Source organism: Sus scrofa, chromosome 6 (genome assembly GCF_054392235.1).
Source record: "Sus scrofa isolate SSC_HxYL_T2T_F1_AM1 chromosome 6, Sscrofa_HxYL_maternal_Yorkshire_Landrace_v2.0, whole genome shotgun sequence".
NCBI classification, from domain to species: Eukaryota; Metazoa; Chordata; class Mammalia; order Artiodactyla; family Suidae; genus Sus; species Sus scrofa.
The window spans coordinates 144,262,025-144,288,096 of NC_139388.1; the positions used below are offsets into that span (position 1 = coordinate 144,262,025).

Consider the following 26,072-nt stretch of genomic DNA (forward strand, 5'->3'; position numbering starts at 1 on the left):
TGCTCAACATCACTGACTATTAGAAAAATGAAAATCAAAACTACTATGAGGTAACACCTCACACCTGTCAGAATGGCCATCATTAATAAGCCCACAAATAACAAATGCTAGAGAGGGTGTGTTGAAAGGGGAAACTACCTACCCTGTTGATGGAAATGTAAATTGGTACAACCACTATGGAAAACAGCACAGAGGTAACTCAGAGAACCACACAATCCAACATTCCTACTTGTGGGCCTATATCCAGTCAAAACTTTCCTTGAAAAAGATACATGCACCTATATATTCACTGCAGCACTATTCACAATAGCCAAGACATGGAAACAACCTAAATGTCCATTGACAGATGAATGTATTAAGAAGATGTGGTATATAAACAACAGAATACTACTTAGCCATAAAAAAGAACAAAATACTACTATTTGCAGAAACAAGGATGGAACTAGAGACTCTCATACTAAGTGAGGTAAGTCAGAAGGAGAAAGACAAATACCACATGATATCACATATCTAGAATCTAATATATGGCACAAATGAAACTTTCCACAGAAAAGAGACTCATTGACTTGGAGAACAGACTTGTAGTTGCCAAGGGGAAGGAAGAGGGAGTGGGATGGACTGGGAGGTTGGGATTAGTAGATGCAAACAACTGAATTTGAGTGGATAAACAATGAGATCCTGCTGTATAGCACAAGGAACTATATCTAATCACTTGTGATGGAACATGATGGAAGAAAATGTGAGAAAAACGATGTATATATATGTATACCTGGGTCACTTTACTGTAGAACATTGTAAATCAACTACAATAAAATTTTTTAAATGACTATGTGAGTAATAAAAAGGAAGTCAAGCATCACCTTATTCAGAGGATTCAATCAGTTGCTCTCTTTGCTTCAAACACCATTTACTTCAGGCCAAAATATCCATTGATCCTTTATTCACAGATGTTCTTTACTCTAAGTAAGCAAGGAGATTAGAGAAATTTTGTGATATACTGTGAAATGATTTGTAGACATCTCAGTGCATTCAAAAGACACAGATAGACAGACAGTCTTTGCAGATAGTTGATGGCAGGCTGCGCTTTTTATGCTACTAGAATTCTGAGCATCTTAGACACATCTTGCATTATTTTGGTTTATATTACATCATCCTCATTAGTGCATCAACCCAAAAGATGTTTACTCGTTTACAAATTAAGATTCAGTTTATTTATAACAAGATGACATGCACAATGCAGGCTTATTGAGCAAAGGATTTTGTCTTTGGGCAAGATAGCACAGTGGTACAACAAATACGTTTAGAAATTCAAAGGGACAATATGTTTAAAAACATGGTAGGCCACATGACACATTAAAGCAATTACCTGAAGGAGACATCTACATGATTTATATATTTCACATTTTTATGTTATCTTTGCAAAATGGGCAGATTACTAAAGCTAATATCTCTGTCTCCTTATCTGCCAAATGAAAATATTAATGACCACCCTAACTTTTTTTCCACAAGGTTGATGTAGGAATTAAATTAAAGTGATACAAAATGCTGGACACATGGCAAATTAGAAATAATTGATGGCTAATACCAGGCTAAGATCTGCCAACAAAATTGAGAGTTATTTTACGAAGTTAAATTCTTGTGCCTTTTGATTTTAAAAATGAGTGGTCTGAGCTTGAAAATATCTAAAGTCCCTTCTATATAAATTCATTAAGTCATCTCTTACATTCCTTTAAATGTCCTAGTAACATGTTTATAAGTATTATGTTAAAAATATTTCTAATTAATACTCTCAGATTTCAAAGAATAATTAGTGGTATCTTAGTGAATGAAGGTGGATGAAATGAACAATAACTCTTAAACAATGGTCTGTAATACTTGGAAATGTGCAAATCCTACGACATTCCAGATTGTATTGTTCACCAAGACATTAAAAATAAGAAAAAATTTTGACATTTTCTATTAAAAGGATAAAGACATCCACTTCTTTTTCCTTTTTTTTTTTTTTTAATGCCAGAAGTGATTATTAGGAAGGTTTCAGAACATTTACCATTGAATAGTACACTTAAGAATTTATGAGGTTTCAGTTTGGAATGCACCGGTCAGGCTGTTATTTTGGAGTTCAAAACATTTACGATTTTGTAAAATCTTCACTATGACACTGATATCTGACAGCTCTGTTTATTTTACTTTTGGGACAGGGAAGGGAAGCAAAGAGGGCACTGAGGTAAGAGTCAGTAGATGGGAAGAAAATAAGTTGAACGAGTCATATTTACCACATTCTTGTTTAATTTTCTTTTCATTCCAGAAAAGTCACAGTAGAAACATCTTATTAAATTATACGTGCTGCTGTCCCAAGATTTTTTTTTAAATTCATGTTCTGTTCTATTTGCCTGTTATTTTGACATAGCAAAGCAGTATCATTCCCCCAAGTTGACAATTGCACTTTAATGAAGTGTCGTCCTCATTACATTTCAAGAGATAGAATATTGCCTTTACCCTGGGAACTCAACACTCTGTCATGCTAAGTTCTGTTTCTCAGATAGATTTCACAAGCAAATCTTACATGATATCAGAGAATGCTAGTATTCAAGATACAGGGCATGTTATTGCTTAAAGGGTCTATTACTACATCTTCACTTGCTTTAGCATATCATTTTAAAACATTTTTATATACTAAAATTATACTCTGCAGGAGAGTTTTTGATAGCATTAAAGAAACGTAAGGGATTTTAAAGGGATATAAATTCAATTCTTTTGTCTTTAGGCAGTGAAGTACCTCAGTTGTCTTCTTCCTTTTAGGTACACTTTTACTGTGTATTTAAGTTTTCCTCCAATATGTTCTTAAAATATTCAATGTCTTGGAACATCTGGCTGTGCTTTCTAATCTGCATATGAATTTGTTCAAAGCTATATTATCTAGGGTCAAAAAAGTCCCAAACAGGCTATTGTTGATAAATTTCTGATAAAATTTTGATGAAGTTTTTAAATAATTATTTTTACATACATCTGGAAAATATTTTTAAAACAGTCATTATTCTGGGGTGATGGAGCTGCGATGAAGGTGTAATGTGCCTATGAACTAGACACATTAAATAATATGTTAATGATATCTACAACAAAATATTATAATGTTTTAATATATCATCTCCTTTTGATATATTAAAAACAACAATTACAGAAGTCTTCTGCAATTGTCTAAAAGCATTGTGGCAGAACATAAGATGATCATATAATTTATCATTCAAATAAGGACACTTGAGAAAGGCAACACTATTAAATTGTCCTAGACTGGATGATAATAATTAGGCTTAAGCAGGAAAACAGGTATAAATTAGAACACTGTATAGTTACCATAAAGACATAACTAGCACTTTACCACAAACTTTGTGAAGCTATTAGCTAGGAATTCCACTTCCGAGATCCCATTCTGGGTCACCTGAAATTATCTGTCTGGTTTTCACGCAAGGAATGGGAATGTAAGTAATTAGTGTCATATTTACTAGAATAGTTACGAAGATGAGCTTTTCTGTATCTCTCTTCTTCTGTTAGCTGTATGCATATGACCAAAGTGAGGCAGGAGATAGATGGACTCCAGGATAGACATTCATAACTAGTCTCTTGTTTATACCTCCTGAGGCAGGAGATAGATGGGCTCTAGGATAAACCTTTACAAACAGTCACCCATCTACACTCTAAGATAGAAATAATAACAAGCACAAGGCAAATAACTGGTACTTGTCCTCTGTGAACTTATTTTTTAAACAATGGTAATGACAGGATCAAAAGCCCTGCTTGAGCAAAAGATCAACAGGTCACATACTTCCCATCCTTGGGGTCAGGGAGACCCCAACTACACATGCTCAGAGAGATCCCTCTGAGTCAGAAAGGGAGGAGGTGCCAGGCCATAATAAGTTTAAATAGCCTTCCCACCATGTCTAATTTGGAATCCATCTTGGCCAAAAGATACATATGAAGATTGGGGAGGGCCCTGGGTCTGATCCCATGTGAAAGATAAAACAAGATAATTGGCCAAAGGAAAACAAAGAACTTTCCTACATAAGCAATTTAAATCGCCTCTCTGGCACTCTCTTCATTCAAAAGGAAGCCCACACCCTCACTCTTTTGGGTGCTTTTATTGCTCTGCTTCTGCCTTAGATAAATTCTCTCTGTGCTCTCTCACAGTTGTACTATGTTTCTAACAATAAACTTTATACCTGTTTTTACAGTCTTTGCCTCCTTGAAACACTCTTGCTTTCAATAGGTGCAAGTTTCAGGAAAAGTCTGCTTTTAGCCTCTAGCTAATCTAGGAGCTAGGATCCCTGGTTTTCATCCAGGTTGCCCAGGTTCAATGCCTGAACAGAGAATTAATATCTCACTTTAAACCATTAACACTGCTGTTTCTCCTAGATCAAAAGTCCCTGGAGAATGACAGAGCCATCTTACTCAAGGCCTTAATGCCCAGGTGGAAGGATGTTGGTATTTGTCAGTTTAAGTGATCAACAAACCAATCTTAATTATGTTAAACCATAGAGCTTGTGAGTTGACTTGAGATAATGGCATGCATCATCTGATTCAATTGTAGGATGGCAATAGTGTGACTTACCCGAAAAGACTAGAATTGAGCATCAGGTTATATGGGTTCTGGTCAAGACTTTGAAAAATGAGTGGGACTAGGACAAATCACTTTAATATCCTGAGGTCATATTGTTTTTTTGTTTTTGTTTTTGTTGTTCTTGTTGTTAAATGTAGTAACTGACCTTTATTATGGCTTCCAAATTAAAGATTCTTAAGCCTCATACTATTTTTACATATATTTTCATAGATAAGGTTGGCTTATAATTTTTTTTTGTTTTACATCATATAGGTTAGACGTTTGCATCAATTTCAGCCTCATGAAAACAAATGCAGGAAAACCTCTTCCTATTATCTGGAAAGCTTAAGATTATAGCTAATCATTTTATTTAACATTTGCTAAACAAGGATGGTTCAACATACGCAAATCAATCAACATCATACACCACATTAACAAAAAAAAAGTCAAAAATCATATGATCATCTCAATAGATGCAGAAAAAGCATTTGACAAAGTTCAACATCCATTCATGATCAAGACCCTCGCCAAAGTGGGTATAGAGGGAACATTCCTGAATATAATCAAAGCCATTTATGATAAACCCACAGCAAATATAATCCTCAATGGGGAAAAACTGAAAGCCTTCTCACTCAAATCTGGAACAAGACAGGGATGCCCACTCTCACCACTGCTCTTCAACATCGTTTTGGAAGTCTTAGCCACAGCAATTAGACAAACAAAAGAAATAAAAGGCATCCATATAGGAAGAGAAGAGATCAAACTGTCACTGTATGCAGATGACATGATTCTATACCTAGAAAACCCTAAGGACTCAACCCCAAAACTCCTTGAACTGATTAATAAATTCAGCAAAGTGGCAGGATATAAGATTAACATTCAGAAGTCAGTTGCATTTCTGTATACCAGCAATGAAACATTAGAAAAGGAATACAAAAATACGATACCTTTTAAAATTGTACCACACAAAATCAAATACCTCGGAATACACCTGACCAAAGAGGTAAAGGACCTATATGCCGAGAACTATAAAACCTTAATCAAAGAAATCAAAGAAGATGTAAAGAAATGGAAAGATATTCCATGTTCCTGGATTGGAAAAATCAATATTGTGAAAATGGCCATTCTACCCAAAGCAATCTACAGATTCAATGCAATCCCTATCAAATTACCCATGACATTGTTCACAGAACTAGAACAAACAATCCAAACATTTATATGGAACAACAAAAGACCCAGAATCGCCAAAGCAATCCTGAGAAACAAAAACCAAGCAGGAGGCATAACTCTCCCAGACTTCAAGAAATACTACAAAGCCACAGTCATCAAAACAGTGTGGTACTGGTACCAAAACAGACAGACAGACCAATGGAACAGAATAGAGAACCCAGAAATAAACCCTGACACCTATGGTCAATTAATCTTTGACAAGGGAGGCAAGAACATAAAATGGGAAAAAGAAAGTCTATTCAGCAAGCATTGCTGGGAAACCTGGACAGCTGCATGCAAAGCAATGAAACTAGAACACACCCTCACACCATGCACAAAAATAAACTCCAAATGGCTGAAAGACTTAAATATACGACAGGACACCATCAAACTCCTAGAAGAAAACATAGGCAAAACACTCTCTGACATCAACATCATGAATATTTTCTCAGGTCAGTCTCCCAAAGCAATAGAAATTAGAGCAAAAATAAACCCATGGGACCTCATCAAACTGAAAAGCTTTTGCACAGCAAAGGAAACCCAAAAGAAAACAAAAAGACAACTTACAGAATGGGAGAAAATAGTTTCAAATGATGCAACTGACAAGGGCTTAATCTCTAGAATATATAAGCAACTTATACAACCCAACAGCAAAAAAACCAATCAATCAATGGAAAAATGGGCAAAAGACCTGAATAGACATTTCTCCAAAGAAGATATACAGATGGCCAACAAACACATGAAAAAATGCTCCACATCGCTGATTATAAGAGAAATGCAAATCAAAACTACCATGAGATACCACCTCACACCAGTCAGAATGGCCATCATTAATAAATCCACAAATAACAAGTGCTGGAGGGGCTGTGGAGAAAAGGGAACCCTCCTGCACTCTTGGTGGGAATGTAAACTGGTACAGCCACTATGGAGAACAGTTTGGAGATACCTTAGAAATCTATACATAGACCTTCCATATGACCCTGCAATCCCACTCCTGGGCATCTATCCGGACAAAGCTCTACTTAAAAGAGACACATGCACCCGCATGTTCATTGCAGCACTATTCACAATAGCCAGGACATGGAAACAATCCAAATGTCCATCGACAGAGGATTGGATTCGGAAGAGGTGGTATATATACACAATGGAATACTACTCAGCCATAAAAAAGGATGACATAATGCCATTTGCAGCAACATGGATGGAACTGGAGAATCTCATACTGAGTGAAATGAGCCAGAAAGACAAAGACAAATACCATATGGTATCACTTATAACTGGAATCTAATATCCAGCACAAATGAACATCTCCTCAGAAAAGAAAATCATGGACTTGGAGAAGAGACTTGTGGTTGCCTGATGGGAGGGGGAGGGAGTGGGAGGGATCGGGAGCTTGGGCTTATCAGTCACAACCTAGAATAGATTTACAAGGAGATCCCGCTGAATAGCATTGAGAACTATGTCTAGATACTCATGTTGCAACAGAAGAAATGGTGGGGGAAAAACTGTAATTGTAATGTATACATGTAAGGATAACCTGACCCCCTTGCTGTACAGTGGGAAAATAAAAAAATAAAATTTAAAAAAAAAAAAAAAAAAAAAAAAAAAACATTTGCTAAAACTTAAAGTAGAAGCAAGCTGGCTCTGGACTTTCTATACTATAAAGAAAAGGTAGCTTTCCAGTGTCAAATTTATATTTTATACAGCAGATTTTAATTTTCATGTATAACAGAGTAAAGGACAAAAAAGTGTCTCTTAATTGACAGTCTAACATTATCATTCATATGACTATTCAGACACATTAACAAAAAAAACTTGTATATATAATTATTTACATCCATAAGATATTGATGATCCATTCTAATTTTATAGCATTAATGATAAATCAGCACTTTTTTTGCATCACAGAACAAAATGAGCTAAAATAAGGTCATTTGAATATTCAAAAGAGTGGTTTTTGTTCCTTCTATCAATAGACACAGATATACCTCTTCTTCATAGGAAGAAAATACCTATTCATTGATGGTTGCAGCAGTAGGATAAGAAATCAATTGAAGTGGGGTTGCATTACTCTCCACAGTTTCTAAGCTGCTCCACAGAATTGGAATACCTTGGGTTATGTCAGATTTCAACTGGTCATAGTAATGAATCCCATTATTCAGCTCTGAGCAATTCAGTTTCACCCTTGAGGGCACACCAAAGCTAAAATGTACTTTAGGTTATATTTTTCAGGGTTTAAAATATATCTGTGCGTATTCAGGTTCATTCATATAACTACACTGCTGCTAACAGGAGAAACCATTGAGATGATGAACAGAGGTGAAGTTTAAAAAAGAGTAAAAAGAAGGGCTTTTCCCCTTTGATGATATCAGCACTTTTACAAGAAAGCATAAATGATTCTTTTTTTTAAATCCTTCATGATTCTTTGAGACTGCCTTGTTTCAATAGAACACTTATCTTCAACATATTCCTTTATCCCTTTGACTATCAAGGCTTTGACTACTGTTCTTCTCTAGAAGCTATGCCTTCCCTAGACTCTGGTCCTAGGCACTTTCTAATTACCTCTTTCTCAAATTCTCATTAATCTGAACTCTGATCCACGAGGTCTCACATCTGTTCTTACTATTTCCCCATCAGCCCTAGCCAATGTTTTCCATGGTAATGAGCCCTATCTTTTTTTTTTTTTTTTCCCTGTTTGATTCTAGGGTCTGGTGTGGACTCCAGAGTCTGCTTTGCTAGTCTTGAGTATTTATTCCCCCACTTCTACATCTCTTTTTATGTACGGCTTCCATATTATTTGTATTACCTTTCTTGTTTTTCCTGCAAGGTTTTTGGAGATTGTGTAGGAGGTACATATTTCAACAACTAATATTTCCTTATGGGAACCTATTTGGGTGGGAAGTGAAGGGACTTCAAGTAATATAAACCATGGCCAGTTTCTAGTATGAGAAGCCTACTATTAGAGGGTTACAATCTTGGCTTAGCTTGGTCACTGCTTATGTGGCATCCCCAAGAATTTTATGCATAGAAGCAAATGAGAAATAAGAGAATTAGCCTGAATAGTCCATTTATCATTCTGCAGTATTTTTTATACTGTTCTATAAGAACATGTGAATTGAATTCAAGGCTCAAAGCTTCCTCTTCCCCGCTGTCTTCCAATTTTGATAAAGGTTTGTCACTTGAAGGAACTGTGTCACTTGATACACATGAGTGGAAAAGGAAAAATTAAATACAATGCAGTGGTTATCCAGAAGACATAGGTCATGGAAGATAAAATAAGAAGAGAACTAGGTGCGTCAATAATCTTTTTGTCACTCGATGCCCTAAAATCTGAGGAACAGTATTCAATGATCCTCTGACCTGAGGATAACATAGAAGTGGATGAGCTGTTGGGTCAAGAGCATTCTATGACTAGTATATGCAATGTCCAGCACAGAATTTGTCAAGTGGAATTTCTCAATACTAGTTTGTTAAACAAATGATCAAAGAAATGAATACATGGGAAATAAATATTACTCACTTCAGAACTCATGTTATCTCTTTTATCAAACATGTATTGAATATTTAAAACAGTAATTACCAACCAAGGTCAATATAACTAAGTAAAAAAACTGAAATGCATCAAGATATTTCAGAAATGCATGAAGTATCTGGGCTCAGGAGACATTTAGTGTGTAGTGACTGAGAACAATACACAACTTGGAGTGTGCACAACAATCTTTTACAATAAAGAAGGTTCCCATCTAAAATGCCAAAAGTGTCCTTACTAAAGACTACTGACATAGGGTCAGGTCTATCCAGGGAGAGGCACAAGTATTCCAAAGACAATAAAATGTGTTCCACTCTCAGAGACCAATAGTTTGGAGTTAAAATGTAATAGGTACTATAGTCTTGACTGTAGCATTAGGACAACACAATTATAAGTAGATTAATTGTGGAAACTGGAAAAGCTGTAGAAAAGAAAATAGTACTGCTACCATTGCTCCCCAAGAACTAAACTTCCTACAAATCTCATTCTTGCCAGACAAAATGCTCCAAGATCCATTAGTGTCTATATTACCAGCTACTCATTTCAAGTTTCATCCTATGCACTGGACGGGCATGATGAAGGTCACAGGCCAATATCCTGGTTGTAATGATCAAAACCAATAAAATGCAATTTTTTACCTTCTGTGGGTGGCCCTCCAAATATATCGTTACAATCTAATTCCTCAAATCAATGAATATATTACTCAACATGGCAAAAGAGACTTTGCAGATATGATTAAGATTCAGGTCCTTCAACCGGGAAATTATCTTGCATTATCTAGATGGATACAACCTAAATATATAACATTTTTTTTTTGTCTTTTTTAGGGCAGCACCTGCAGTGCATTTCCCAGGCTAGGTGTAGAATCAGAGAAATACATGAATTTTTAAAAGCAAAGAATACTTTCAGGCTCTGGTCAGAGAGACCTGTGACATAAGAAAGCCTTGAACTGCCTTTGTTGACTATGAAGATGAGAAAGAATCATCGCTCACAGAAAGCAGTGGGTCTAGAAACTAGAAACTACTATGATTTTAGCCAGCAAGAAAATGTGTCTTGGTGCTCTACATACAAAGAACTGATTTGTGCTAACGAACTGAAAGAGCAGAAAAGGAATTTTCGCCTAAAGACTCTATAAAGGAGCTCAGTCTGCTAACATCTTTATTTTAGTCTGCTGAGACCTGTTCTACTTCTGACCTAAAAAACCGTAGAAAAGCAAATTTGTGCTGTTGTAAGGAACTGAGCTTGTGATGATTTGTTATAATATCAATAAAAAACTAACACAAACACATAACAAATAAAAGTGCTCACCCTTTGCCCAAATAGTAACAATCCAGGTTGTCTGGAGATCTTGGTAGCCAAGTATTAGTAAGAAAGACTTTGGATGGTATCCATTCTTCTTTAGACAGATACATAATTTTTTACGTGTTTTGGAACCCTCTTTTTTATTGTTAATCTCATTTTATACATTTTTAATTTACCAGTTAAACTGTCAAGTTCACTACCACATCATGTTTAGAAAGACAAGAAGGAGGGAAAGGAAAACCAGGAAATCATTTAAATGTGGGAACACACACAACACAAAGTGGAAGAAAATATAGATGCTACACTTTTCATTTTCACAAGTGGTTATGAGGACAAGGGTGGCATTTTGTTTTGCTTTATTTTTCAATGTCTTCAACTTTATTTAGGTAAAGTTGAAAACATAATTGTATTATATTAAAGTGTATAACATGGTGATTTGATATATGTATACCTTGTGAAAGAATTCCCACTATCTAGTTAATTTACATATCTATAATCTCAACTTTTTTTGCCTTTGGTAGGAACATTTAAGTTCCACTCTTTTAGCAAATTTTAATTATATAATTTAGTGTTACTAATTACATTTACCATGTTTTACATTAGATCCATTTTCATATTTCTCAAGATTATTTTTTGATTTCCCTATTGATTTCTTCTTTGACCCACTTTTGTCTGGGTAGCATGTTGTTTAATCCTCACGTATTTGTGGATTTTCCAGTTTTCATCTTGTAATTGATTTCTAGTGTCCTATCATTGTGGTCAGAAAAGATGCCTGATATGATTTCAATCTTCTTAAATTTACTAAGATTTGTTCTGCGGCCTATTCTATATCCTAACCTGGAGAATGGTCCATGTCAGCTTGAGAAGAATGTGTATTTTGCTATTGTTGGATGGAATACTCTGTAAATATCTGGTGGGGCCTTTGGGAGGTAATTAGATAGAAGGTAGATGGTACAAGAAAACACTGGAGAGAGATGATTTTTCTCTTTGCCATGTAAGGACACCATAAGAAGGAAGCTCTATGCAAACCAAGAAAATGATCTCACCAAGAACCAAAGTGACTGGTACTTTGATCTTCCAGTTTTTAGTATCCAGAACTGTAAGAAATAACTGTTTGTTGTTTAAGCCTCCCAGTGTATGGTATTTCATTATAGTTGCCAAAACTTACCCAGACAATTTTTTTAAAAATGACAAACTTGTCAAAACATTAAGCAAAAACTGACTTTAAAAGTGATATAAAATTTGAATAATCTCTAGTTATTAGAAATATGGAATTTCTAGAGTTCCCTGATAGTGCAATGGATTAAGGATCCAGCTTTGTCATTGCTGTGGCACGTGTTCAATCCCTGGCCTGGGAACTTCTACATGCCTGGGTGTGGCCAACAGAAAAAAAAAGTTGATTTTTTTTTTTTCTTTTTGCCATTTCTTGGGCCACTGCTGCAGCATATGGAGGTTCCCAGGCTAGGGGTCTAATCAGAGCTGCAGCTGCTGGCCTACGCCAGAGCCACAGCAACGCCAGATCCGAGACTCGTCTGCAACCTACACCACAGCTCACAGCAATGCCTGCAATCTACACCACAGCTCACGGCAATGCCAGATCCTTAACCCACTGAGCAAGGCCAGGGATCGAACCCGTAACCTCATGGTTCCTAGTCGGATTCGTTAACCACTGAGCCATTATGGGAACTCCAAAAGTTGATTTTCTAAACTAACTTTTTAAGCAAAAACATTTCCGGAAGAGAAAATCTACACCTAAAGTCATTATGTGATCTAACCGGAAAAGGCCAACTTTGAATATAGATAATCTGTCTCCAGATCTAGAACTGTAAATCATATTATAGTCCCTCTATCTAACAATCTATATTTTTCGGAAGAAGAAATTCTTGTTTCCATTAAAATATTTCTAAATTCATGGTTCCCCTTTCATAAAACATATGTAAATTATTCAGAACTGTATATAAATCACTCAATGGGCCATAGCATATTCAAGTCTAAGGAAAACCCTGACTTTCTGGGTTATCTGCATTGCTTAAAACTTCTGTTCTTCCAATTACATACAGTTCTCCAACTCATAAAGTGTTTGTTACAAGCCACATACATTCAACCTAGATTTGGATTATGTATCATATTGACTGTAGAGTGTGGCAATTCCTATCAAATTTATTTGTATATAAATGGGAAATAAACACCAATAATAATATATAGAAAACACTCATAGGCAGAAATGAATCTTAAAAGCATATGATTCTTATTCAGAGAGCTTTGACTGTTTATAATTTGAGCTGAGCAAATGCATGTTATATTTTTAGTGCCTATTATAACCAAGTATTAGCATCATCCAGCAAATACTGTGAGAAAATTCCTACCTCCTACAGCTATATCAACTGATAGGAATGGAGACAATATATTTTGAGGAAGCTTTTCAGCACAGATTGCAGCAGCAGGAGTGTTTTGCTCATTGTCATTTTATGTAACAGGATATGGTAATAATATCATAAATTATAAGAAATGGAAATTATTTGCATTTTACCATAAAAATTTAATCCAAAGGAAACAAGCTGTTCTTTAATACACAGTAGAGGAAGATCTATTTATCATGCAAAAGATATTTATCAAAATGAATCTCAATTAGTCTCATAAAATTGACAGTTTAAAAACATGTAATTGAGACAATTCTTTTATGATATTATCTTAAAAAGTTAAGTGATTTGGAATCTATTTTGCATGGACTCCAAGAAAAAGGGGTATTTCAGCTCTGCCACACAAGAATAATTATCAAATACTACAAAATGCATTCAGGTTACTGTTTTAATTAGATAAACTCTGAGATGTGGAATATAATAAAGCAATATGAAAAAATACAATCTCTAGTAAGAATGCTGCATAACTGTAGTTACCCCAACTAATATATTGCCATGCCCATATATACTAGCAAAAGCTGAAGTATTTTCAAGAAGAAATTATCAGAGGTCCAAAAAGTTATGAGTTTAATCCTGGAGCTTAGTGTTTCTGTCATTATTAGTGACAGCTTACTTACCATCTGATTGATTTTAGACGGAACTCAATTTCTTTCACACCCAGAGGCTGTAGTTCTTTACTAATCTGCATTGCTGATTATCAGCCCTTTCAGTTTCAATAAGGCATTATTACTGCTTAACATTTATTAGTCATTAAAAGGGCTTTCTCTTAGATCTGCCACAATTTCCCTACTAAACAGTTACTGTGCAAATACCACTAAGTGTGTAGGGATGGGAGTAAGAGAGAATGAGCAAGGTAGGGGAGGGAAAATCTAAGAGAAAGAGAATGAGGGAGGGGAGGAAGGATTGGAAAAAAAAAGATAAAAGGAAGGCAATATTACTTGGGGTAGAGGAAAATCTATTAATTTATTACAATAGATAAAAATTACATCATGTCTTACTGGACAGAGTGTTGAATTCATCAGTACATGTTTCCCCAATAAAAATAAATTTTGTTAGAGTTCCTGTTGTGGCACAGCAGAAATGAACATGACCAGTATCCATGAGAATGTGGGTTCGATCCCTGGCCTCACTCAGTGGGTCAGGGATCCAGCATTGCCATGAGCTGTGGTATATGTTACTGACTTGGCTCAGATCCCTCATTTTTGTGGCTGTGGCTCCAATTTGACCCCTAGCCTGGGAACTTTCATATGCTGGAAGTATTTTTTGCTTTTGGGGGCACAGCCCTAAAAAGCAAAAAAAAAAAACAAACAAACAAAAAAAAACTTTACTTAGCATTTAATATGTGCCGCATACTCAACTATTATGAATTGACCATTTATTTCTCATGTTAATAGATTTGGATTTTATCTTACATATAATGAAAAGTCATTGAAAATATCAGAGCAATCAGATGATGACCTTAGATTTGTAGATCACTTTGCAGCATTGATATTAAGTAACCGGAAAGCAATGGTGACCTGAAGAGACCAGGAAGATTGCTGTCACTAATAATGCAGACAGAGATAAAAGGAGTTTATTTAGGCATTCAAAGAATTGAAAAGAGGCCAGTGTAATTGGAGTGAAGTCACAAAATGGAAAATGGTAAGATATACTGTCAGTAGGTTATAAAGGGAAATATGGACCATTATAAGGACTCTAGTCTTCACTGTGACAATGTGATTGCTGATTTCACTTAAAGGAGTGTCAGGGTCTGACATACATTTAAATAAGATTACTTCTGATGATATGTGGATGAAATACACTAGGGTGTATAGGATACTCATTCCCAGGACAAGCCTCCAATTGCTTGAATCCTGCTCTCGGGTCAATGGGCTGTCACATCTTCTGTATGATCTCCCCCAAGAAAAGTTTAGGAATAGAAACCTGTTGTCTGCAAAACTGGAAAAGGAACTCCTGCTCTGTGGATTATTCTTGCCCTTTTCTCACTAAAGAATCCATGGGACGAAGACAATGTCCCCAGCTTGCACAAAAGAGCACACATCTCCCCTTCCCATTCTCTGGAATCTAGAATCCTGGGAATATTTATTTATCATAACTATTTTCCTTGTTTGCCTTTCCAAAGGTAGAACACATCACTGCTATAGAAAAGGCTGGCTTCATGGTTGTACAACTTGTGCAGTGGCACAGGGCTCCATGTTCAGAAGGGTCCTTCATTTGGATTAATTTAGTACTGCCACCATTTTGAAATTCTTAATAATTTTATCTTTAAACTTGTGCTTTGTTAAGTGAAGTCCATTGGGGTAATGGAGACTATGAAAGATGAGATACATGCAAGCTGTATGTGAGTCAATTCCTTGCACCCTTATTCATCTGTTCAGTTCATGGTGCTTCACGGACACAGAATTCCAGCAGATCCAGAATGTTCATAAATCCAACAAGTTGCAAAGTGAGAATAAGGAGTGAGTTATATAAGAAGGGAGGTGAATATCGACAGCCAGAGAGATCTTGTTCTTAGTTTGAATCAAAACTTGCTTTGCTTGTATAAAGATGGAAATGGCATTCTAAGAAACAAAATAACCAAGGAACTCTATCATTTCCTTTCTTACTGCTAATTGCTTTTTGTAGCAGCCAACAACTTACTTGGAAATATGGTAATGTAAAAGGTATTAGGAAAAAAGGGCAACCACTAGTTCATTTACCTTTTAGTCTTCTCCTACTTATCGGTAAGCTGAAGGTAGAGAGTGTTGGTAGAAAGTACACACGTCAAGAAGTGAAATGAAAACAGCTGAGTTAGAATATGCAGCATTTACACTGTTTCGGGAAGAACAAAATGCATATGTATATACTAGCTAAAATAGGAACTGTGTAATTCTGATGATTCTGCATAGAAGTTAAGTGTTCTTACACTTGAATTTAAAACTGGCATTGCACAATATAAAGATAAATGGTAAAATGTATGCTAATATAACAATATTAATTTTTCTTTATTTAGAATGACACCAAACAGCAAACAAAACACCATGACAAGAGAGACACTGCAGAAAAAAGAGAAAAAAAAAACTTTACATTTAGTAACTTTAATGGTAGATCATTTTTCTTGCTTTTTGAATAAGGTGCTCTGTATTTTAATCTTGCACTAGACAGCGCAAATATTAAACCACCCTTGGGTATATGCACCCCAAGTCTGAGGGGTACCTGAGAAATGGCTGTTTTTCAGAGGTTGTAAATAAAACTTGAATGTGCAAGTTTCATTGTCTATGAATTGGTATAAGGGTCCTTATGTGTAGGATACAGTAGGGTGAGGAGTGGGCAACAAGAGACAAAGGCAGGCTAAAAACTGAAAGCTAGGGGCAAAGGAAAACAACTTGGCTTTTCCTTTGCCGCTAAAATTTATTTTAATGTTTTAGGAATGTTTTAAAGTATTTAGGAGTTCCCGTCGTGGCTCAGTGGTTAACAAATCTGACTAGCATCCATGAGGATGCAGGTTTGATCCCTGGCCCTGCTCAGTGGATTAAAGATCTGGCATTGCTGTGGGCTGTGGTGCAGGTTGCAGACGTGGCTCAGATCCCACACTGCTGTAGCTGCGGCATAGGCCAACAGCTCAGCTCTGATTCTACCCCTAGCCTGGGAACCTCCATATGCCACCAGTGCAGCCCTAAAAAGCAATAATAAAAATAAAAAATAAAAAAGTTAAATATATGGGCTTCCTGTACTTTTACCTTGAGCCCGCAAATGTTCAAGATGAGACTGATTGCTATAGTCCAGATGAGAGATGATGGTAGAATGGATCAGAGGTGATAAGGGCCTAGGTGTATTTGGAAAGTAAACACCAGCTTCTTTTGTAGGAGTCAAATATATAATGTGCAAGAAAAGCAGGTGTCAACAAAGACTCTAGGGATTTTAGCCTGAGGCATGGAAGTATTGAGGTGTATGTGTGAACCAGCCTCCATCCCCACATAGGTAAATACCAAGAAATGAGCTTGCTGGGTTACAGGTATACTATTAACTTTATAAGAAATTGACAAATGCCCTTATGTGTAGGATACAGTAGGGTGAAGAGTGGGCAAGAAGAGACATAGAATTTCACATCCCCAACAGCAAGTTGTAAGAGTTCTACCTGTTCAACAATCTTGCCAATATTTGGTAATGTCAATTTTTAAAATTTTAAATTGTTATTTTCTAATACATGTGTATGGTATCTCAATAACATTAGTATACTTTTCCTTAATGACTAATGAAATTAGTATCTTCTTATGTGCTTATTCATCCGTCTTCTTTGGTGAAATATACGCGTACATCTTTTGCCTATCTTTTACTATTTTGTTTGTTGCTTGTGTTCTAATACTGGGTTTTACTTGAGGGTTTTTTATATATTTAGGGTATAGATTCATCATCAGATGTGTGATTGTGTAACACCTCCCAATTTGTGGCTTGTCTTTTTATTCTTCTAAAAGTATATATCACAGATAAAATGTTTTCAAATTTTAAGGTCATTTATCAACTTATTTATAAAGGTTTTGAATTTTGTAGCTAAAATCAGAACTGAAGACATTATTTGGGAATAGTCAGTATAAAGATTTCTGTAAAGCTCTAACACTGAGCGAAATTATTAAGGAAAATGACAAGAATAAAGAGGAGTATAGACTGAGTATCTTGCCCTAGAGACCTCTCAATTTTACACATAAGATAGATGAGAGTTATCCAGCAAGAGGTAAGGGTGGATCAGCTCTTGAGATAAGAATAGGGATGGAAGCCAATTAGCAGAATTGTTTCAAAAATGAGAGAATGATAAGCTACTTCAAACCTTATCAGAAGTCAAGTGAGGTAAATCCTAAATGCTGATGCTAGATTATGAGGTTACCAGTGGTGACTTTCAATAGAAGTAAGTTTGTGGAATGAATGAAACAAAAGTCTAGTTAAGTGTTAATTCAAAAAGACACCCAGGAAAAGACAAGTATACTCAACACTTCTGAAGAGTTCTTTTCCTTTAGTATAATTGAGCAAAACGGGTAAGACAGAGATCATAGGGGTGAGATCAAGGTTTTTTTTTTTTTTTTTTCCTTTTTAGGCCACACCTGCAGCATATGGAAGTTCCCAGGCTAGGGGTTGAACTGGAGCTGCAGCTGGAGCACTGCCAGATCCAAGCCAGGTCTGCAAACTACACCACAGCTCACAGCAACACTGGATCCTTAACCCACTGAGTGAGGCTAGGGATCGAACCTGCATCCTCATGGCATGGATACTAGTCGTGTTTGTTACCACCGAGCCACAACAGGAACTCTCGGGATTGTTTTTTTTTTTTTTTTTTTTTTTAATTTGAGGTGGAAGATATTTTATTATGCCCTTATGCTGCAGATAACAATACAGCAGAAAAACATTTCCTATAATGATATAGGAAAGAGAAGGGAAGTATTGAGGAATTTCTCCTAAAAAACTGATAGGAAATAGAATCAGTACACACAGAGTATTTGATCTTAGAAATGAAGCGACTAGTTCAATCATTTAAATATGAGGAAAGGCAGAGAAAGTGAGCACAGATCTAAAGACAGAATAGTGGTTTGGTTTATAGAAATATGTGGATCTGTTCAGTTAGTTTCTGGTTTGTTTTGCTTCTTTGTTTTGTTTTGTTTTTGTTTGTTGGGTTTTTTTTCCTCCAGGAACAGAAACAAAGAATTGAATAAAATTATCTCCTTTCATTGTGATGTTTATGTGACTATTATTAGCTACATCATTATGGATCCATATAGATAAGTCCTCTCATTTTTCTTGAAATCTTCAAACATTTGAGTGTTTGAAGTGTTTCACATATTTTGAAGTTTAGAAAAGTACCTATCATTTCTATGCATGGTTTTTGAGTCCTAAAATATACTTGGTTGCTAGCTCAGGGTTCACCTATTTGTAAATGTGCTTATTTAAAAATAAAATAACTTAATTTGTTCAGTCCATCATCACCCTTCTAGTAACTTTATTCCATGGAACTAATCTAATTTTCCCTTTCAAGTTATATCACAGTTTCAGATCTGACAACAAAATTGCTAGTTTCCAAGAGTTGTAAGCAATAGAAAATGATGGTGCCAATCTTCAATGCCATCACTTTGGACTAGTTTTGTCATTACTCTGACATTGCAGTGTACAGAAATAAATCACTGCCACTAGGATACTTGTAAACCAAATCTGGAACTTCCAAATCAGATTAATTTTATGTCTATTCCCTAGACCACACCCCTTCAATTGTCTTGGAACAGTAGTGACTAATATAGAGATAATTCTTTTTACCTGAATATAACCAGGTTAAGGAAACTTTTGTCTTATATAAGAAACTGTCAGAAAGACAAAAACATCACTGCAAGAACAAGATAATAGTACTAAAGTATTTGAGATGTTTGTCATTCAAATTATTTGATAACTGCTTGGAATATTATTGGTACTTAAAATGAGTTTATCAATATAGAAGATGAATTATTAATACAAAAACCCAAATTTTGACCCCAAATCCCTTTTAACATCTGTTCTAGCAAAGACCACATTATTAGAATGAATTCTATGGGAGACATAGAAAACAAAAAAGATGTTTCAAAAAAAAAAAGGGGTAAACTTTCTGGTTATTTCCTGTTTCCATACTATTTCCCTATCTTAGAAACTGACAAGTCCATCCATCTATTTATCTTTCTATCCATCCATCTTTCAAAGGGCAGAAGATCCCTGACACACACATTACAATTTTCTTATCCACAAGTATTTTAAATATTATAGGACAAAAATATTTAAGATCAGGACTTTTCATCCGAGAATATTTCTTGGAATTTCAATAGTCCATAATGGAATTAGAGCAGGGAAGGGCATTTAAACACAATCCACAGGATTACATTTGTTTGTTTAATTTAAATTTCCATCTAAACACATTAGAAAATAAGAAATGTGAAAATATTTGCTTTTGAGAATGCTGTATCAATAAAAAGAAAACTCAAAGGTTAAATGGAGCAAACTTTATAGCTAAAAATTAAAAAAAGAAAAAAGAAAGAAGGGTTTACTATTTGTTGATAAAGACCAACTGAGCTAACAGACTGAGTAGCTCAGTATTTTGGGTGTTTTCATACTATATAGTATCATACGCCATATTGAGAAAATGAGCAGAGAAGGCTCATTTCCCACTCCCACCCCATAAAGTTTCCCTAAGAAACAGGAAATATTTTTATTCACCTACCCAATGTTGTCTTGCCCTCCTCCTGTTTTTAACATCTGAGATCATGATTCTTTGACATTATGAGGGAGTAAATGCATTTATATGAGATGACAGTCTGATATATTTTCCAGGGAAAATTAACATACATGTATATACCATGATATTGAAATGACCATAAGAAAATTACAGGCATTAAGGTGTTCCTTATGAAATAGAGCTAATATCAATCAAGGGATTTGAAATTCTGAAATTACAAAAGCAAAATAGGAACATTAATTTTCTATGTTGAGTAAGTATTGGGCACTTAAAGAGATAGAGGAATGAAATAAAGTAAAGCAGCAGAGACAAATTTTTCTCATTCACAATGCCATCTGGGCCTGATAGGTTCCTATATCTCTTCCATTAAATATGAAGTATTATTCAATCTGGAATACAATCATAATCTAATAAAATTAAAGGTAACTAAAATATGATACAGAAATGAAAACTATCTCAAGGCTTTTCACAATTCTCTCTGATTTAAACTTTGAATTTTATTCACATTGACATTGGATCTGATGTACCCAAAAGAATAATTTTAAGTGGTAAAAAAAGAAATATTGACTTATATAATCAAAAAAGTAATGTTCCAATCTATGTAAAAGTAATACAGAAGATGATAAAGGCTTTTCCTTTCACTCAAAGTAGATTGTGATGAACATGAAAAATCTTATAACTTAACATCTGAAGGTCCCAACACAGCTTTCAGATATAATCCCTCTAATTTCAGAATGCATTTCCTTCTGCCAAATTAGATGAATAGATTCAATCCACTTTTTGTGGTTACAGTTTCTTACTTCTTTGTATAGATAAAAGATATATTTACAGGCACTACTGAAAACTGTAGTATCAGTAGAAAACCCAACTTTGCAACAGTAAGCCTACAACAGAAGGTAGTGCCTTCAAACAGATGTTAGATCTCTCCTGGCAGTGAGATCTTCAAAGATGAATAAACTCACAAAGAGTGGAATGTGGCATCAGCAAAGTCATTCAACTGCTCAGCATACCGTATATTTACCCACAAAATAGAGATTATGTATCAGGCAATACAGCACAAAAACTTGAAGGGCTTCATTATTGCTTTTGATTTTGCTGATTGCTTATTAACTGACTCTCTTTAGCCACCTGGTTGTTCTAAAGAAAAAGAATCCACTTGTATTCTAAGTGATTATTGGCATAGTGATTGAAAGAGGGAATCATTCCAAGAACATGTTTAGTATGCTCTTGACCATGAGGGAAGCAACCAATAAGGAGGATAGCTGGCTGAATAGAGCCCATTACATTTGATACATCTCAAACAACTGCAAATTGAAAGATTGCAAACTAATACAATGACTACAAGGGTACTCTAATGAAGCGTTTCTTATATTTAACTTCTCAGTGGGTACAAATATGGAGATCATGCTATGAGTATTTAACACCTGTACCTCTCTTAGAATCTCCTAAAATAATTTCAACTCTAAGAGAATACACATTTTACTATCAAAAAATACTTTGACCTTACCTAGTATACCTAAACTTTACCTAATATGCCCAAACTAAGACATTTAAAATATCCCAGTGATTCTGATAAATTATATGCTTTAGTGTTTAAATACTTTTCAAACAAATTATGGATATGAATAATAACCCTGAGAGAATTCCTATATATATTCTATTCTGTGTTTAATATGTCTCCTTCCATCTAGTTAAATGTCTGAGTTGCTGTTAAAATTTTCTCTTGTCCATATCAGCATTTTCTTATGAGAAAAAATAGAGTCAGATTATTGCTGGAGCACTACCAAGTCCATGTATCTTAATTCAACACCATTCCCATGACTCTCTACTAACGTTTTTCATGTAGAATGACAAGGTGAAGGGGGCAAGATTTTGGGGTAAGGGAGAATCTCTGTAGGGTAGTAAATTGCAAGGCAATCTCCATATAGCCTATTTTAAATGATCCTAATCTCTTCTTAGTGAAACAAGAACCCTACTTCTGTGTATATCCTCAATTCTCTCTCCTAGGTCCCTGTTCCCTGGTAATTGTTAAAAGCTAACAGTCTTGTTATACAAAATTATCTCAATGAATCATGTTAATTCCAACAGGTCAACTATAACTAGATTCTGTTTCATTAATTACAAATGTAGACTTACTGTTGCCAAAATGGCAGTCTTCCCAAAACAGCACCTTCTATAGCAGAAGAGCATGTTAAGTCATTGACCAAGTTATCATTCTATAACTTTTACATTTAAGCTTTAGTCATCCTGCTTTCTAGTGAGAAATGTGTGTGTATGTTTTTTAAAGGAGCAAATGAGTTTTAGATCCTTCTTCTATTGTATGTTTCTCTGTATTGTAGAGGCTTGCAGTTTTTCAAAAATTGTCAGAGCTAGCACATAAATTCTAGTGTAAAATAAAATCTCCTTAAGAGAAAAATATAAGGTATATTTTAACCACATGTCTTTCAAAGGACACAGTGTTTAAAATACAGATAGTATTCTGAAAGTATAGTAATTTTACAGGCTTGGGAATAAAAGGCTATAAGAGAATGTCAAAGCGCAGGTCTCAAAGTGTCACTGAAATAAAATATGATGGATTATTCCTATCAGGATACTGGAATCTGTATTCCTCTTTTAGCGAATGCATACTCTCAGAGTCCAGCAAACAGGCTGCCATAAAATTCTTGAGTGTTTAAAGGCAGACACAGTTCAGCTGAGAGCAAGTCTTTTGCATCATCTGATTTTAGACACAAAAAATTTAAGTTAACTGACTGTACAACTGTAAGGGAGATGGCCTAGGAAACTAGATATCAGATAAATCTTCAAAGATTTTCAATAATGTTATATAAATGGTTTGTTAGGGGAGTTTTGGTCATACTATGGTTTCCCTCCAGAGTTTTATCATTTCTCACTGAGGATTGTGGTTGTGATGCTACTTAGCATTTGTAATTTTATTTTTACAATAAAATAAAATAAATGCTTGATCTTTCTTCCTTATTTTCATAATCACTATCTTAAAGCTACAGTGGAAGAAAAATTGATTGAAAATAGGTATTCTATACAAAATAATGGATTGAGAAGGTGGGCCAAGGAATCAATTTACTTCTGAAAGTGTCTGAATAAGGAAAAAGTAGGGTTCCATATATATACTGTAATTCAAAATTTTATAGCCAGCAAATTAACATTCAACTTGTTTTACTATGGAAATTTATCTGTTCTCCCTCAGTCTATAATTATCTTCAGTATTCATTCAGTCATTAAAAATTCAACAAATATTTATTGAGTGATTATTATATAACAGGAGCTATTATTCTAGGTACCCGGGATAAGAGAGTAAACAGAGAAGGCAGTGCTCTTGCCATAATAGACCTTAACACTGAAGATTCCAATTCATTTGAAGAGGAAAGTATTTTCACACATCCTTGACTCTTAATAGTGGTTACATAATAGCTCTCTCCTTACCTCTAGAAAGTGTGTGAAGATTTAGCATATTAGAACCAAAATTTATCTTTCAGTTACCAACGTTTGGGACTCTGGTTTTTATGGCATGTACCTCCATTGTGAAAGAAAATAAAGGTAGGATCTCCAAGTGCACAAGGAGGAAACCTGGGATGGAACAATGTAAAGAAGAAGAAGACAGAAGGCTTACCAGATGGAGTCCAAGAAATCAGGGTCAGTGGAGACTCCAGCATGTGACCTTGGAGCAAGGTTAGCTACTTAGGCGGAGTAGCTTTCATCTGTGTCCAGGACTTTGCAGCTCTCCAAGAATGATGGTAGGACCAGTCTTATAATACTCTCAGTAGCTTGTATGCCCCTATCTATAACTGAAGAGAGTGAGACAGAGCAGGTTTAAGAGCCCTGAGTTGTAGCAATGATCAATAGTATACCCCCTTGTGCTTTCAGTAGAGTGGAGCTGCTAAGTTGTGGGGTTCTATTTATGGCTCCGGAACTTGCAAGCTAGCTGTGAGTAGGATTGCTGCAAAAAATGAATACGTTGCCAATTACAATGGCGACTATAACATGGCAAGGCTTACTAGGTGCTATTATTGTCTTTTTGTTCCCAACTATGTATATTGATTTACAAAGAGATGTATATTTTGTAAGAAATCTTAGTATCATTAGGCTTTTCTTTCTTTCATAGGCCCTGCATTTAATCCATCACTGAGACTTTTCAGACCTTTTAACATTTCTAGCTGCATAGCTGCTGCTAACATATCGGTGGAATGAACCATTCAGCAGTATCTTGCAAAAATAAAAGAAGGGACAATATCATGATTGACCATTCTTAGAGATCCACGGTAATTCTATTCTAAATCTGTAATAATTATGATTCCTTAAAATCTTTTTTTTTTTTTTTGTCTTTTGTCTTTTTAGGGTTGCACCTGCAGCATATGGAGGTTCCCAGGCTAGGGGTCTTAATGGTCTTATCAGAGCTGTTGCCACTGGCCTACGCCAGAGCAACAGCAATGCCAGATCCAAGCTGTGTTTGTGACCTACACCACAGCTCACGGCCACGCTGGATCCTTAACCCACTGATGGAGGCCAGGGATCTAACGCGCAACCTCAGGGTTCTAGTCGGATTCATTTCCACTGTGCCATGACGGGAGCTCCTGATTCCTTAAAATCTTTGCAGGATTTTTTTTCAAATAATGACCTAACAGCATTGATATTTGCAATGTCCGGTTGTTGGGCAGATCTGAGGATGTGTGCATAATGTGTTATTATTCATCCATAAAGACATATTATCATATGAAATTTTGTATATCAGGGACAGTTCCCAGAATTCTATAATACATTTAATCAATGATAATAGATAGGTCATACAGACGCCATGTAAAATTACTTGCATTTTAACTTCCATTATTATTACTTACAATTAAAAGTTAAAATGGTAAAATGTGAAGCCTTCGGTATATCTCCATTTTGTGGTCAATATTGTTATTCCCATATATTGGCTTCAGAAGGTATGCATAAATGGATCTGTATGATTGTATGTCCTCAGTATTAGCAGAAGATGTGTTTACAAAGTTAATTGCCAGTTAATGGTTTTATATTGAAGAAAATTTATTCCTCCAATTAATGTTTTAATCAGTCTCTGGAAATAAACAGAGAGAATTTGTTATTTTAAAAAAGCAAAACAAAACCCAGTTGGTTACTTATTAGGAGTAATATATGATGAAAACTGCAATAGTTGGAAATTATGATTTCTTTATTAGATTTATTTTATCTGTAGAGATGAATTCTTTAACAAAACTAATGTATTTAAAGATTGCATTTGAAATCTCTCTTCTACCTGTAAGAAAGATGGTCTAGAATTAATTCCATTATAAACAAATGGACAAGATATATAAAATAAATGTTGTCAAACATAAGCCAAATGCCAGAACAGGATTCTGATTATTCCTGAAATTAAGGAAACTAAGGAGTAAAGTTTTATCATCTCCTCAGCTTTCCTCTTAGAGCCAATTTTTGGACTATAATGAAGGGAAGAGAACCCAAATAAAACCTGGCAATTTTGGTGTTTTGAGAAGACACAGATCAGAGTTTGGAAAGATAGAGAGAGGCATCTAGATTTTGCTGATCAGACTATACCAAAGACCATATAGAGTCAGGAAAAAAGCTCTAGAAATCTGCTTACTGTTTCCCCAGAGTCTTGGCTGAACAGCAGACTACATAAGCACAGAGTAAAAATTTAGGATACCAAACAAAAATAACTCAACAGGTTGAGCATAATTTAAGTAAGTTTCCAACAGCTAGAGAGGAGACCTCAGTAAACCGGAAGATATTCAATAGAGACAACAAAAAGATTTCCTTGAGAATTCT

The 26,072-nt window shown here is 35.3% G+C and overlaps 1 pseudogene across 1 annotated transcript in view; it reads right to left on the reverse strand.

Annotated features, from left to right (window-relative positions):
* The window catches only part of LOC110261402 (tyrosine--tRNA ligase, mitochondrial pseudogene), a 317,000-nt pseudogene that overhangs the window by 106,014 nt on the left and 184,914 nt on the right, over positions 1-26,072 (reverse strand). Inside the window, exons 4-6 of the transcript XR_014808620.1 lie at positions 25,124-25,344; positions 23,899-24,073; positions 861-959 (exon numbers count right to left, since the gene is read on the reverse strand). The product of XR_014808620.1 is annotated as a tyrosine--tRNA ligase, mitochondrial pseudogene (transcript). The remainder of the gene's footprint in view (positions 1-860; positions 960-23,898; positions 24,074-25,123; positions 25,345-26,072) is intronic.